This window comes from Lepisosteus platostomus, chromosome 7, assembly GCF_059453375.1.
Source record: "Lepisosteus platostomus isolate fLepPlt1 chromosome 7, fLepPlt1.hap1, whole genome shotgun sequence".
Classification (NCBI taxonomy): Eukaryota; Metazoa; Chordata; class Actinopteri; order Semionotiformes; family Lepisosteidae; genus Lepisosteus; species Lepisosteus platostomus.
Genome location: NC_142617.1, coordinates 31,057,772 through 31,075,120, shown reverse-complemented (window position 1 = coordinate 31,075,120; position 17,349 = coordinate 31,057,772). Strand labels below are relative to the sequence as shown.

Below are 17,349 nucleotides of genomic sequence, written 5' to 3'. Positions count from 1 at the left end.
AAATGATAATACCTTTTAATGAACTGAGTAATAAACTGTTGCAGTGTCCTACCATGTCTATTTTTCATTACTGGTACTGGTCAACTTATTGATAGTGGCTACCGTACCCATTTGGAGACACACCCGTCCAACTCCAACTACAGTATGTACTTAAGGTAGGTGTCACAAAGCATTGTTTCAGGGCCCTATGCAGACAACACGATCCGGGGGGAAGTGAAGAAAACATGGGGAAAGAGGCATGTGTAGGGGTTTTGTGATTACTGAGACAATTATTAATAGTAGCAGCAATCACGAGGTGGTTCGTTATGGCTTTTAGACAATCAATCATCAAAACAACTAACAACGCACACACACGGGTTCAATACACGAGATACATTTATTAAACATAAATTGTGCACCAAACATATATCAGTCTGCCTGGATACAGGTAGCAGACCTTACTGTGAGGGTTATCAAAACACAAGGTATATAATCTCAAAGAGATGCAAGCACAAAGAGATACACAACAGAGAATATACTTCAATATACCGTTCAGCTATACCAAATTGCTAATCAGTGTTATTACTCACTGTTACACTAGACTCGGAAGTAAATACATTACTCATGAATTAAATTGATAACAACTTGTGTTGAGGTAACAATTACATTCTCGAGACACAATGTAGAACACGGGGTTTACTTATCCACTATGTATGGATTTGGATTTCCCAGCACGAACACCAAACCAGCTGACAGGCTCTGTTGCAAACTCTTTCCCAGCGGTCGTCCAATAGGCATTGTCCCGGCGTCCTTTGGCTACCGGCCAACCAGTCGAGGTGCAGCTCAGTGTAGGATGGGCAGAGGAATCTAACTGCGGCACGCAGTGCAGTCGTTGCTCCCAGGGGTCTACTAGAAGCCCGGCTGACTAGTAGAAAGTCTCTATGCAAAGAGTGTGACCGCTGGTTCTCACAAGTCACTCTTTTGCACGGGAAGAAAACTGGTTCGTTCCCGGTCCAGCACTGCTTCTGAATAAGCTATTCAGGTTGTCGACGAGGGTCCGACTGTAGGTTGCCGTTGATTAAGCGGAGCATTCACGTTGGTCGTTGCAGAATTCTGAGTACGCACAGGATCCACAACCTCACTCTTAGAACAAAGTTCAAGTCCCAGTGCAGTTGTCACATGGTTGTCTCTGAGGGTGCGCAAAAATGGCCAAGGAGAGCCCTGACCTGAGCTTGTGCTACCTTTTTGACCAAGACACAGATGTGTGCTGATTGGTTGAGAGTTTGGCGGGCATTGGAGACCCACGTGGTGTTGCCACGCCCTGCCAATCCCTGATTGGTTGATCAAGGAGAGAGATGAGTCACTTACTCCTGACACTTAGGAATGCAGTCCAGGTGTCCTTCTGGCACTCCCTAGACAGATAGGTGCCAGGGATGATCATTGATCATGATAGCCAGGCTTAGCTAAGTGCATCCCCATTTGGGAGTTGTTCCTTATCAAAAGATGTTTATATAACACGGAGGGCTGGAACCAGAGGCAGGTGCGGGAGATGAGTGTTAACAAGGTAGGTCTGGAGCGTCCTTAAGAGGAGGGGTTTACGATCGTGACAGTAGGATGTTTATACAAAACATTTAGTGTTAGAAGTGTTGACAGTGAGACTTCCAGGCGGCCTGAATGTAAAGGAGGTGTGATGCCCAGTCTTCACTTAAAATCACTATATCTTTCATGTGCCAACACAGAGGGGACATGGAGGAAAGCAGTTTGTTAAAATTCTGCTGAAAGGTAGAGAATGCAACATGGTGGCTGAAAAGAAGCACACTATAATAGTAAAGACCCATAAGGGTCACGATGTAACAAAGCCAGCTAAAACAATTAGCTATTTCTCAATTTCATCTAGAGTGGTGTGATGGGACACATGTATCTTTATGCAGGGAAAGAGTGGGCCCTGTGACAGGTGGATGTAAGCACTCAACTAATATGAGACATGTGATAGGCATCAAAATGTGTTACCTCATTGAGACAGTCTAAATAATTACAGAACCTTCATCTCTGTCATGTTTGTATATGAGAATGATTGTCACAATTGTCAAAGGGGAGCAACAATGTTATGTTCAGACTTCTGTGTTCTTCCAGATAGGACTTTAATCACATTGATGTTCTTAATATCAGATTGTGTCTTTCTTAATATCTGATTTTGTCTTCTGTGCTTTTATGAGATTTGGTCCCATCTGAATTGTTCATACTGAAACATCACTCATTGGGTCTCGCTAGTAGATCATAATCTACTCTGCCGTAAGCTGACTGTTGTGATATACTGTATCTGCTCAGGTTAGGTTTTCTGGGCTACAATATCCATTAATTTACCAGGTTAATGTGCTCTATTACATCACAGGGACCTAACCAGAGAGTGCAAAATTTACTCTGGGTTACAAATCTGTAACACCGCTTACTCAGTGGCACAGATAGTAAGAGCATTACACTGTCACCTTTGAAACTGTGTCACCTGAGCATGCAGTTTACAGTATATGAAAATGGAAAGAATATGGAGCAAACCCAGGAGTCACTGAGTATGCTTTCTATGTCTCCTAAGTTTGCTTTCATATTCCTCTTGATTACTGTATATGTCTGGATAATTTGGCACCTCGTCTGCATAACATACTGAAATAGATTTTTTCTCTTCATACTGTTTTCTTCCACAGATCCTTCCCATGCCAAGGATGCCTCTGGAGTTTCTCCTATATAGCAGCTCAAACAAACCTCATTTATTTTCAGTAGAAAGGGTTGTGTATCTGTCCCCATTGCTCCCACTAGAGTCAGCCATGTCAACAATTAGCTCCTATCCATCTCTGTACTATTTAAAGATCAATTGATCAGGGCACCACTGCAACTCACAGCTCACAATCATATTTTCTGTAGTTCAGCCAAAGTCTTGATTATCGGAGATCAGACTTCAGATGAATGTTTGCACAGAAACAATATTATTAATTTAGATGATGAATTGCTAAGGTACCTTTTGTGCACAATACATTTGGCTAAAAATGGAGTGTAGAATAAATTTTATTTCTGTCAAATGATTTACTTTAAAGCAAATTAAAAGTAATTAAATGTTCCAGATTCTCCCCAAGTAAAACAAAACTCCTGAGTTTTATAGAAACTATAAAGTTGTAAAATTAAATATTAATTGTATTAAAAAAACTAAATAATGTTTTGTGGTGTCTGTCTTAAAATTTAAGTGACTCCTGTTTTTATGTCGATTTTGTTTTTCATCTGCTCAATTTTTTATCAGTCCACAAGTAATTCTGGTTCACTGATGCAGGGCACGCACAGAGATGATCAGAGATCCTGTATATTTAATCATTTATGTGGGTATTCATATTCATAGACAACATTTTCAATACTTATTTACAGTACTTCCTGTTTCCTGACTGAACGTTTTACCTTGTGCCTTCTAGCCTGTAGCTTGTCATCTGAGAAATATTGTTATAAATGGGAGTTATGAAAATGCAAAATATCAGGAATAGACTAAACAGTTTAATGAATACTCAAATAAATGATCATAACCCCCAACTTGTAAAGATTTATGTTAAGAATAAACCTGAGCTGTTGGTATAATTAGAGGCACATGAATTCTTTGTTCTCCGGCCAGCTTTGGTGAAAAGAGTAATAATCCAGGCACACTTGGTTAAACAAACATTTATTAACAATGACAGTGAAACGCACTACACTACACACAACATACAACGCACAAGTTACTGTACAGATGCAGCCACTCAAAATGCGCCACTCAGAATGTTAGAGGTACTACAATGAGGTAGGGTGTGTGATTTACTACCCAAAAGATGATTGATAGGTGGCACTTTTGGTACATTAGATGTTAGTAAAAATATGGCTTCATTTAACATTTCTCTGCTGTGCATCTTTAAATCCATTTAATATATTATTAATATTAACATGGAATTATGTAAGTAAAGGGTATTTTTGGTAGCTTAACATAAAAACAACAGAAGTATAACGTATCTGAATGTCATTAACTATATTAATTTATTAATTTCAATATATTATACTTGATGTACATACACAACAGTATTCCACCTTTTTCATAAACATTTTCTGCATCAAAGTTTTTAACTTGGTCGCTTACTGTGGTTATATTGGAAAGGTGTTTGTTCCAACTACTGTATATGAAGTTTATATACAGTACATTATAAAATTCAATAGTGTTTCTATGAATTTGCTGTTGTTATTGTTGTAAAAAAAAAAGTTATAGTACTTTTTTAAATCCACTTAATAGGGAATATTCAGAATGGGATCATGAGACTAAAGGGACATTTTGGTAACTAATTATAAAAATAAGTATAATAATGTCTCTGAATGCCATTAATGATATTAATTTAAGACAAATAAAAAATGATATAAATGTAGAACAGGTAGCAGTAGATAAAAAATAAGGTTCAAAACAGTAATCCACCTTCTTCATAAACATTTTCTGCACCAACGTCTTTAATTTGGTCTCTTGTTGTGATTACTTTGGAAAGGAAAGTGTTCCTTTAAGTACATCTTTTGTAATGGAAAATCAAATACCAATTAGAGTGATGCATTGGTGACATAGACGTCTGTGCTATGAATCAATAGGGTCAGAGTTTGATTCCAGACAAAACCCAAGCTACCTTTTTAACACATTGTCTCTTGGGCATAATGAAGACTTTCTCTAACAATAAAATAATATGCAAACGATATTCATATTTCAGATAATCACAGAATGTCATATATTAAAATAGTATGAATAATAAAGTAAGAACAACAATCTTGTTCCAGCAGAACAACAATCTCCAGGATGCTCAGAAAGAGCAAGGGAATTTAAAGATGCCCTTAAACAGAAACCACAATTGAGTTTGTTTATGTGTTTTCGTTTTACTGTAAGTATTTTAACCTTGTTAGAGAGAGCGTGCTATTCTGTGTTTTGGGGGAACTTGGGTTTCCTGGGTAAAAGTTACCTCGGTTAGAAACGTCTTTCCTGCTTAGGGTGAATTTTTATGGATAGAGATATACAGTACAGTAGGCTCCCATTTATCCAAGGTGCAGAGAGAGAGATTTAACTGTAGGTTGCTTTGTATTTAGTTAGAAGGAAGCTCATCTCGTATGTGGCTTATCTGTAGGCATTAAGAGTTTTAAATTTCAAAAGCTAATTAAGCATGACACTTTGGGATTTTACACACCACATCCAAGCTCTCCCTGGCTTGTCTACTAGTATATCAACAAGAACTTTGGTGTCTCAAAAAATGTGAAGGCCCTCAAACATTTGTTTAAGTAGGAACTTACACCTTTTGTAGGCTTAACTTTAATTTTCTACAAACCCTATAACCTCTTAAAACCCTAAAACCTCTTATAAAGGTTTTCACAAAACAAAAAAATTCTTGCTATGAAACAGCTTCTTTTACATTGTCAAAAATATTCAGATTTCAGTATGTACACTTGGTCTCAAAGAAAAATACAATCTGCCACAACCTTATATGCCCTGAGACTGTTATTAAAACACTTGTGCTCAATTAATTTAGAACAATTACTTTAATTGATCTTTTTAAGACCATGTTTCTATAACATTAAACAGAGAAACAAACACTTGGGGTATTGACTACTGTATGTCAGACTCTAGACCCATAACAGACTCCACCTATAACTTTAAGCCATATTACCTTTATTGCTTATTCAGGCTGACTAAAGTTTGCTGCTAAACATGAAGTGTGTAGAGAGTACCGAGAGCAAAAAAGAATGGCTAAGATTTTTATTTAATTTTAACCTGTTACACTGGACACAAGAAAGAGCCTATTACACCAGATAGCATGATTTAGGGAGTTGGCTCTGAGCCATACTATATATTAAGATCACGGAACGATGACTGAATCTTAGTAATGGCAGAGCATTATTTATCACGCTGGAGTTTCCAGGAACTAGAAGCCATTTTACCTTGCTTGCCATTTCTGGCTAAAGTAGTAGGTGCTCTTATCAATTAAAATGTATTAACTTTTTAGGCAAGATGGTGTCAGTACTCACTTTCTCAGTGAACATTTCCTTATTTATTGAATGTACATACCCATAATACATTAGAACAACATAAATAAATTCTACTTTGGTTTATAACAAATGCCTGCATTTTGCAGGTTTTCTCTAAAGCTTTTACAAAAGCAGTGCATATACAGTATAGGAAGAGATTTACATCTTCCAAAGAAGTGCAGAACTCACCTGTTAAGGATGTTTAACCAAATCAAATTACTATTTAATCATGTAAAGCTTGTCTACACTACAATTTGGATTTTATGTGTGGAAACCTGCCAAATAATAAAACATAATTTCTCGAAAAGACAAATAAGAAATATAAATGTTCTTATGTTATTATGATACTAATTAAACATTATTACAGAATTTGGGTTCTTTAGCTTATCTATACTTCTGTATTGCAGCTACTACAGTATATTCAAAATAATATTTTCAATCATGTATTCTACACTTTAAATTCAAAAGTGATAATTAATGCAAATTTATGTTTTTCCATAGCATTCATGAGCATACTGTATCAATATGTACAGAATAACATAATCACAAAAGACATAAAACAAGAAATAATGTGCAGGAAATAAAAAAAATACATCTACTTGTAAATGTAAAAATATATGGATATTTTGGAGTTGACACTGGGTCAACTTCTGCAACAGGCATTTAATAGGGATGGTTAAGCACTTTATTGAACAATACAAAATCAAACATTTTTGGTATAGCACATTTTCATTTTTTTCACATGCAACATGGCTTTTGTAAAAAAAATTAAAATATTGTATATGAAGCTGGTAGGAAACAAAAATCTCAACAAAAAATACAATACAGTATATTGCTTAAATAGGAGTGACAGTTCTGTGTTGATTCTGTTTAGTGCGTGTAAGTAAGAATGTGCCAGTTAGTTTATTCAACAGTTAATTTCAATTCCTTGGTTGTTAAGTAATAATTACAATCATAATTGCTTACACTTATATAGCAATTTTCTGGACAGTCCACTCAAAGCACTTTATAGATAATGGGGACTCCTCTCCACCACCAAAAATGTGGAGGGGACCTGGATGATGCGATGACAGGCATAGTGCACACAATACGTTCACCACACATTAGCTATCAGGGGGGAGGAGATCAGAGTGATGAAGCCATTTCAGAGATTGGGTTTACTAGGAGGCCATGATTGGTAAGGGCCAATGGGAAATTTAGCCAGGACACCAGGGTTACACTTTTTGAAAAACGCCCTGGGATTTTTAATGACCAGAGAGTCAGGTCATTTCTCGGTTTTACGTCTCATCCAAAGGACGGCGCCTTTTTTACAGTATAGTGTCCCTGTCACTGTACTGGGGCATTAGGACCCACACAGACCACAGGATGAGCACCCCCTACTGGCCAAATTAACAACACTTCCAGCAGCAACTTAGTTTTTCCCAGGAGGTCTCACATCCAGGTATTGACCAGGCTTACACCTGTTTAGCCTCATGATGTGTAACTTTGACATTAACCAAATATACATATATATAGCAAAAGCGAGGTTAGATTCAGTGGATACAGTTTTTCCAAACTGAAATCCTATGATTGTTCCCTGCAGTAGGACATCTGAAAGTGTCAATTTTCCAAGCTAACCCATACACAATTCCAAGAGTTTAAGAATATAAAAAAGGTTGCAAATAAGAGGTGACCAATCAGTCCATCTTTCTCATTCTGTGATACCTCATTTATACAAATTTCTTGTCCATCTGTTTCTTGAAAGATACCCAGTAAAATACTTGAAATAATATTCAAACCTTGAACACATTTATTTTAAAACAAAAGACATTGGAATGTATTACATACTGTAATTGCAATTCAAACTAAATGAGCATGTAAAACACATTGTGAAACAATGTATGCTTCATTGTTTAACAATGATTCACATGTTCACTTAGCATATCTTATTTAAACTCTTAAAATCTTGTGGTAATGTCTGATAGAGGACTTCTGCTAGGCAAGCAGATGAGCTACTCTTTGATTTGCATTCCTCTCCTATCTCAACTGTTTGTCTGTTCCATTATTTTCCTGTGTATCCTGTACCATTGGGTGAGAATCAGTGGATTGTGCTCTTGGCCATTCTTGTTACAGTACTGAGAAGACAGCCTGTGGAAAAGAGTGCTGCTCCCAGCTAAAAGGAAAATGAGCCAGTTAAACTCCCCCAGACATTCTACTTAAAAAAACAGAATGGCAGAATGTCATAAAACATATTTGATAAGGGTGAAGGTAAGGACTGATCACTTTTTTGGCTCAACTTTGTTGAAGCTAAAGGATAGCCAACATGTTAGTAGAAATCAAATATCAAGAGGAAAATTGGATGAACCCCTGAATATACAGTACAAATGTATTATGTTACAGCATTTGCATTGCAACGGTGGTGGCTTAAAGAATTCAACATGATGTTGCTCACTCTCCGCATCTGTGCTTTAGGATGCCATTTAAGGTCAACAGGCAGACAGGTGAGAGAAAGAATTGCTGTCTTCTGTGGATCAGAGAACATCTAAGGAGAAAGCAGACAGACTGTTAAGCAAGCTTTATTCACTGATAAATGTTGTTTGCCTTTGACACAACTGACAAAGGACAATGTACAGTATGTGAAAATCAGGTGAGTTTGTTCAAGTCAACCGGTAAAGTAAAGTTGTGCTACCATGGTGATATAGGTTAGGCACCTTCTTTAAAACAAGAAAGCCTTAGGAGCAGACTGAGTGTAACTATTGTTTCCAATACATTGATGAAGACCTTGAACCAACAGTTTTCTATTCCTGCATGCAAATATGTAAATCTTAAATTTACAAATGGACAATATAAGACATCTAAAGCTAATGTTAACATAATGCCAGGATTCGTGGCACAACGTCAATTAAATAAGTTTAAGGACATGCCATTTGAAATTGTAAAAGTCCAACAAAACATCTCTGGAAACAGTCAGTGGCAGACAACTTCAAATACTGCAAAGCTACATGTACAGATGCAGCCATTCAAAATGGGTGAGGTATTTCGCGGCATACCCCGGTGGGCGTGTCACAGTATCACGCGGTTCACGTGTGTCACGTGACTAACTATCCGGCGTCGCCTTGTAAAACCGCCAGGGGGAGCTTAACCTCTCATGTACAGCATTTGAGCCTTTAATTTTGAACTGTGTATTACAGCATGTTTATCATCAGTCATTAAAATGTTGGTATATTTTATGAAAGCAAGATTGCTCAGTTGGACAAAAGTACACAACCTACCTTTATCAGAAATATTTATGCATCAAAGCCTTTACTGAAGATATTACTAATAGTATTAATAATGGATGACTTTGGACAAGCTGTATACTCAAAGTATAATTTCTTTAGCACATTTGTACAAGCACTTGGAATCTGTCCAAGCCATACTTTGTCAGGCATTTTGTTTTACTTCAACGGGGCATAAAAACTTCCTTGCTTTTAACAGGGCGTTTCATAATTTCTAGCTACGAGAATGATTTAAAATGCGACACCTATCATTCAACTAGAGCTTAAAATATCACAAGGAAAAATACACACCGGTATTCCATTTCTCCCTAAACATTGTAAGCTTCGAAGTCTTTAACTAACGTGATACCGGAGTCAACAAGCATACTTTTAGAATTTGATTAAAAGGGAATATAATATGGAATCGCGTATCTAAAGAATTTAATAACGGTATGATTATATCCGTGTACTGGCAGGACTGTGTAGGGCTGTTTCGCCTACCTGGTCATGCGAGCTGTCTTGTAGCCTACTGGTCTAGGTGCGTGATTACCAACTGGCAGGTTGTGTGTTTGAATCCAGCTGGTGCTGGACTTTTATTTTAACAAACATTTCTTCGAAAAAATAGGTAAGCGATATTATGGACAATCAATTGACTTTTATATTTCAAAATATCGCAACATGATCGATATTTGCGATATTTTGAACATATCTTCCCTTCTGACAGCGGTTCCTGCTTCTATTGTGTGTGTGTGTGCAACAGTAAATTTTTATAGAGAAATGGAGGCTGGACAGTATGCGTTACAATATAAACATTTATATTGATTTAAATCGTGTTCTGATTTAAATCGCAAACGCGTGTTTAATTATGTGTTTTTTAATCATGATCAGGCTAATGCATTTCTACATTTTCTGTATGAACCAGCTTAGAGGTTCATACAGAAAGACAGCTTGTGTTTAAATTGAGTGTAAGGTAATTTATGCTTCTAAAGTCATGGTCAGTATTGTTATACTGTGCTGTACTGTGTCACATTATTTTATAGCGTTTTTATTGCGTTATTAAATCCGGTGGCGCTGTGTTAGTTTCCTGACTCACATTATTTAAACTGCGACACTGATCATTCATCTCTAAATAAACTTTATTTTATATAGCGTTTTAAGCGAATAGGTAATTAGATTGCTCATAAACCTAATCACTTTTTCTACATAAACACAGCGTGATTGCTCTCTGAAAATGCTTTTCCTTTATTTTTAAAGTAGGCTCAGATTTCAAGTATAGATCGTATTATTATAAACTTTCTTGGAAAAATGTATTTTATGTAAACCATGTTTGCTATTAATTCATTTAGGGCTAAAATACATTCATTGTCTTCTAATCGAGTCGAGTTGACATTGGAAGCCTGCCACACCCGGACCGTTAAACCAAAGCATTAGCACGTCAAAGCCCATTGAGCCAGTATTGGCTTTAGTATTCCCCCCTTCTCCCCTCAATTCAATTCAATTCAAGGTGTTTTATTTGCATGACAGATGGGTACAAGCAGTGTTGGGTACTGTATGTATATTGTAACGCTTACGGCAGACAGGCACTGTGTAGGAGCCGACGCACCAGAGCAGCGCCTGCAATTTTTATATTTATAACTTAGTTTTTAAAATTAGTCAAGCAATACGAAGCATCTCCTTTTACTTAGTGCCTGAGCATACTGCAACGCGTGTGAAGCCCATAAACGATATTAATTTTGGAACTTAAACATACAGTATATGGCTGGTCTCGGTACTTTAAAGAAAACATACACACCAGTATTCCATTTCTCCCTAAACATTTTAAGCATCGAAGTCTTTAACTAACGCGATACCGGAGTCAACAAGCCTACTTTTAGAATTTGATTAAAAGGGAATATAATATGGAATCGCGTATCTCCAGAATTTAAAGACCAGACAATCGCAAACTCGTTTTCAATAAAATTATTTTATTCATTCAGCAGTTTGTGAGAGGGACATCCAGCAGGGAGAGACACACACACCGGTTTTCATTGGCAACATTGTTTTTTTTTCAATTCCTCTTGTCTAACAGGAATGTTTTGTTTGTGGACAGACTGTTAGACAAGAGGAAAAGACCGCCTCCTCCTACGAAGCATTTCGTTGATCCGATCACGAATTCTTTTCCAGTCGTACGCAGCAAGGGTTGAGAATCTGCGATTCACCATCGTACTAATGGTTTCCCGGAGATTGGGTTAAAAAAAATAAAAAACATACTAACAACTGTGCCAATGTACTCCTTAGTTAATACATTTTATTATTCATAAACAGTTAACATTGTTAGCAAAATATTTTGAATTATATTTAACCCTATTTTTTCTTTAGTTTTGTATTTAACTTATTATATGAAAGTCAGACTTAATGTATATTTGAACAATGAAAATATATTTTTACAAGATTTTACATTAAGCACTTAAAATTAATATGGTTAATAATAGTAAACTGTAACATGCTGTAACAAGATCGGTTAAACTGCGAAGAAAATGCTTTCAGAGAAAATGTTTCAACCAAACCTGTTCCCACACACCCCGCCCCCACTACCATTAGAATATACACAAACATTTTAGCGTTTCATTCTGAGCAGAAGACCCTCACACCTGAAGAGTGCTGGCTGTGACGAATTAAACCGGTTTTACAGGTTTCAATCACAGACCATGTGACATGGGACTCAGTAAACTACAGTAACACCGTATTTGATAACGCTTTAAAAACGCTATAAAATAATGTGACTTGGCACAGAACAAGTTTACAGCACAGTACAAAGATAAATGCTGACCATGACTTTAGAAGCATAAATTGCCTTACACTCAATTTAAACACAAGCTGTCTTTAGCCCTCTAAGCTGGTTCATACAGAAATGTAGAGATCTAGGCTCAGAACACACAGCTTCATTAGCGAATACATATGCAGGACAACTAGAGAAGACGTTTTACAGAGGATGGATTTTTAGAAACATCCCATCAGACATCCCATCATATTCACAACGTGAAATCTAGAAAATAATATTACGTAACCAAAATCCGCAATATGGAAACAGAACCTGTGTAATTGTTGATAGATGATGTACTCGTAACATTTTTTCAAGACGAACTACAACATTTAAAAAATGACTTGTATGTACTTGATATCTCTAATCAATCCACGGGTCCCAGCACAAAACGAAAGTAAAACGCATACCGTTTCGCGCTTCTTATTGCTCAAAAATAATTTGACCGTATAAATGCATAATATAAACCTAGAAACATATACAGATGCAGCCATTCAAAGTGCGCGGTACAGACACCGCAGTACAGATACCGCAGGTATGATGACACGCGATACCGCGGTACGTGATTGGTTGACCGACAGGGGCACTCGTGGTCTGTTGGTCTGTCGTAGAAAGACTTACTGTAAACGTCTTTACTGTGCCCGTTGTAGATATTGCATTTTACCACTGAAGGGAAATCTTAGTAGCTGAGCATAAAAAGAATAGGAGCATACTGTAACGCGTGTGAAGGCCATAAACGATATTAATTTTGGAACGTAAACATACAGTATATGGCTGGTCTTGGTACTTTAAAGAAAAAAATACACACCAGTATTCCATTTCTCCCTAAACATTGTAAGCTTCGAAGTCTTTAACTAACGTGATACCGGAGTCAACAAGCATACTTTTAGAATTTGATTAAAAGGGAATATAATATGGAATCTCGTATCTAAAGAATTTAATAACGGTATGATTATATCCGTGTACTGGGGCAGAGCTATGTAGGGCTGTTTCGCCTGCTTGATCATGCGAGCTCTCTTGTAGCCTACTGGTCTAGGTGCGTGACTACCAACTGGCAGGTTGTGTGTTCGAATCCAGCTGGTGCTAGACTTTTCATTTTTATTTATTTATTTTTTAATCGCGTAACATAAACATATTACCGTATGCAAACTGTACTGTATACAGTATGTATATGTATATTTAATGTCTTAACTGTGCCCGTTTAATTGAATTAAAAAAAAAAAATTTAACACGAACATTAAGCTGTTTACATCTTCCGCCTGAGAACAGTCACCCGTTGCTACCCAATGCAGAATGGTGATTGGCTGACACTATCTGACACCACTCTGATTGGAGAAAAAAGACGTGCTGGTCTGCTATACACACTACCAGGAAGAGGATTTCTTTCTATTCAAAACGTGTATTTTAAAAGTTTAAGAAGTAAAAACCTTACAGCGTACATAGATTTCTAAACTGATCAGGATCGTTATCTTTGTCTTATGCATAATAATGTTCACCGCTCTGTCCAGCAAATTAATAATAAACTTTATTTTATATAGCGTTTTAAACGAATAAGTAATTAGATTGCTCATAAACCTAATCACTTGCTTTTTCTTTTTATTTAGGCTCAGATTTCAACTATAGATCGTATTATTAATAACTATAATAACAACCAACCAACAAAAACAACCATATAAACATAATGGTGGTGCTGGACCTTCCAGTTTTATTTATTTATTTTTTAATCGCGTAACATAAACATATTACCGTATGCAAACTGTACTGTATACAATATGTATATGTATATTTAATGTCTTAACTGTGCCCGTTTAAGTATTGAATATTCATATCTAATTTTACCACTGAAGGGAAATCTTAACATAAACATACAGTATATGGCTGGTCTCGGTACTTTAAAGAAAAAAATACACACCGGTATTCCATTTCTCCCTAAACATTGTAAGCTTCGAAGTCTTTAACTAACGTGATACGGGAGTCAACAAACATACTTTACAATTTGATTAAAAGGGAATATAATATGGAATCGCGTATCTCAAGAAATTAATAACGATATAATTATATTCATGTTGCAAAAGAACTGCAACGGACATAAAAACTCCCTTGCATGGTTTCATTACGACCAGAATCGGTCTTGAGATATTTTTAACTTGATTTACAGTATTTATACAGTATGTCTTAACACCGATACTACAGTGCTTAAGTACTGCTTACGTACAGTATATGGAAAGAATGGTGGAAGATCCAACAGTAGTCTTTCCAGAGGTTGACTAGGTTTGTACATCAGCATTGCCAAGATTACATTAATGATCAAAGAGGTCATGCTGAACATTAGCTGTGTAATGCTTTCATTTTGGTTGTGTGTAATGTTATATACTGCAAACCTATGATTATTTGGTCTGTTTTTATGAAATTGTTACCTGTTTGATGCTCATTTTTAAAATATTTGATTGAATTTAGGAGACCTGAGTGTTGCATTTCTTATGTGCATTAATGATGCTTAGCTTATTCTTTTTGTTTCAAAAAAGAAAAGTTAATAAAGTTTTCAGTAGAAAAAAGAGCAGTAGTACCTTAGTTTTTTAGGTTAAGATTAATAACAGAATAAAAAGCTGCTAGGACTGGTTCTCATGGAATGCCTGTAAATAGAGAAATGGGAAATGAGTGTAATGGAAGACATACAGTATACTGTACATATACAGCATATCACAAAAACATAAAACTGAAAATCTCATAACTGTTAAAAGTTTTATATACTGTGGAAAAAAATATCTTAAAATTAACTTCATTATCCTTTTAAATTGCGAGGCCATGCTGTGACATGGAAAATAATTTAAAATGTGGGTGTAATGATGTAGTTTTACAAAGATGTGGCTAACAGCAAAAGTACTGAGCTTTAGACTTACTCTGATGTCTCTAAGAGAGTCATACAGCTCATCTGGTGAAATGGGATAGCCTGGAAAAGAGAACACTAGAAAATTCAGCAGCACTGAGAGAAACTCAGATACTGTATGGGAACATAATTCCAGCATTATTCTTCACCAGTCTTTGTCTTTTCATCTCACCAAGAAAGACAACATCTCAACCTTATTCCTATTATCTATAGAAAAAATATGCACTCAGAAGGAACAATTTTAATAATTTGTATGACTAATTATAAGTTATTTATATGTTTCTTATTGCAATGTGTTGTTCTTTTTTGGCTTGCCACCTGAGACATTGACACCACTGAAGTGCACTTGTGTTCATCACTCAAGAGAGTTTAAAGGGAATCCTTTGTTTCCTTTATTTTGCCAGGTAAATTGTGAAAAAAAAGCTCATTTGTAATGACAACCTGGAGGCACATTAACTGGGGCATTTTTTGATGAATCTCAAATGTACAACGGGCAAATCATTCACCTACTGTAGTATTTGAATCAACAAATTTGAGTCCAGAGCCCTGATCACTGCTCCATGAAAGCAGCCACATTGCGGTGAAACTCTTAGCACCAGGAGAGGTTATGGCAGAATTATTCAACCCTGTTCTAGGAGAGTACTTACCAGCGGGTTTCACAGGTAACCACTAAATCAACTGTTTCTCAAAGATTGACTCATTATGTTAAGTAGATGAATTGTTAAATTGAGTAATATATACATTTTGAACAGAAAATCTTAATATGCTTCAGGGGTCACTTCTTTGAACACAATACTTTTTCAGTTCCTTTAAAATGTTCCCGGTCTTTTGAAACAGATAGAGTTTCTTTTACAGTAAGTCTTAATATATCATAGATCTATCATCTCTAGGACAAAGAATGGAAGCCATTGCTGTTGACAATTGAATTTGTCATCAGATAAGAAAGGCATACATAAGGTTGCCATGTATGTCTGGGTTTTTCTCATTTGTACTAATCCCTGTACTTGTCTAACTGTCTTTATGTGCTAGTTTTGAAAAGCAGAATGCTAAAACATTATATGACTAAAATAGTTTAAATTGAGACATAATTGTTTTGAGGGGGCCAACTCTGGTCTTGGAGAGCAGAAGATCTGCAAGTTTTACAGGTTTTTCTTAAATAACCAAGGATATTAGCCCCTAGTTACTATGTCAATAATTGATATAGTTAAGTGATTCAGAGTTCAACTAGACTTAAAAACAGAAGGTACAGTGACTCTCCAAGACCATCAATATTTTTTTTTACACAGACCTGGTACCACAAGGGTGATACACTAGTTTACATTTTTTGGATAATTTGTAATATTATCATTCAGTTGTCTTTAGCAGTTGTGGCTTATATCTGGGAATCTGATTTTTAGCTTTAAAATCAAATTTTATTTTGCATTACATTAGCCTTGTCTAAAAATGAATCATTATACTCTACATACTGAAAATGCTAAGTGGATTGTAAAAAAATACTCCTTTTGAAAGCTCAAAAAATGTAAGACACAAGAGTAATAGTAATTAAGTGCCACAGTGAGTTAAAGGTCTAAATGCAAAAAGAAAGAATATGGAAAATAAGCTCACATCCACACTTATGACCTCACATATACTGTAGTTCTTGCAAGAGTTTTTTCTTTGTCTCACCAGATGTCCTGTTGATTCCTCGACAAACTAGGACCGAGAATATGGCAAATCCAATCAGAATGAGAGTGCTTGTAAATCCCACAATGATTTTCCACATAAGCACTGCAGGGACAGAACAGAAAGTAAAATATAGATCTTAAACAGTTTTTAATTTGTCTTCATAGTTCCAGAACAGGTTATGTTTATGGACAAGCTGTCTTCCCCACAAGACAAGATTTACAGCCAGCAGCTATGCAACTCACAATCCAAAATCCACTGGCAATCCGCTGAACCTAAACAGGTGTGAGCCTGGGAGACCTCCTTGGATAGCTAAAATTGCTTCTGGAAGAGGTGTTAGTGGGGCCAGTAGGGGGCGCTCATCTTACAGTATATACACTATATACACTTCTTTAAAAGGGCACCGTTCTTCAGATGAGATGTAAAACCAAGGTCCTGACTCTCTGTGGCCATAAAAAATTTCAGGCCATCTGTCGAAAAGAGTATTGGTGTTACCCCGATGTTCTGACCAAATTTCATCTTGGCCTTTACTAATCATGGCCTCCTAATAATCCCCATCTATGAACTAACTTCATTACTCTGGTCTCCTCCCCACTGATAGCTGATGTGCGGTGAGTGTATTGGCGCACTATGGCTGGCTTCGCATCATCCAGGTGGAGCTGCACATTGGTGGTGGTGGAGGGAAGTCCCCATTACCTGTAAAGCGCTTTGAGTGGAAGTCCAGAGTTATTATT

The 17,349-nt window shown here is 36.4% G+C and overlaps 1 long non-coding RNA gene across 1 annotated transcript; it reads right to left on the bottom strand.

Moving 5' to 3' along the window:
• Positions 1–6,633: 6,633 nt before the first annotated feature.
• Positions 6,634–16,725, bottom strand: LOC148658530 (uncharacterized). The gene is made up of 4 exons (XR_015940562.1): positions 16,619–16,725; positions 14,967–15,016; positions 14,634–14,699; positions 6,634–8,551 (listed from the first exon to the last, which is right to left on the bottom strand). It is a non-coding gene; the product is annotated as an uncharacterized LOC148658530 (long non-coding RNA).
• Positions 16,726–17,349: the final 624 nt, after the last annotated feature.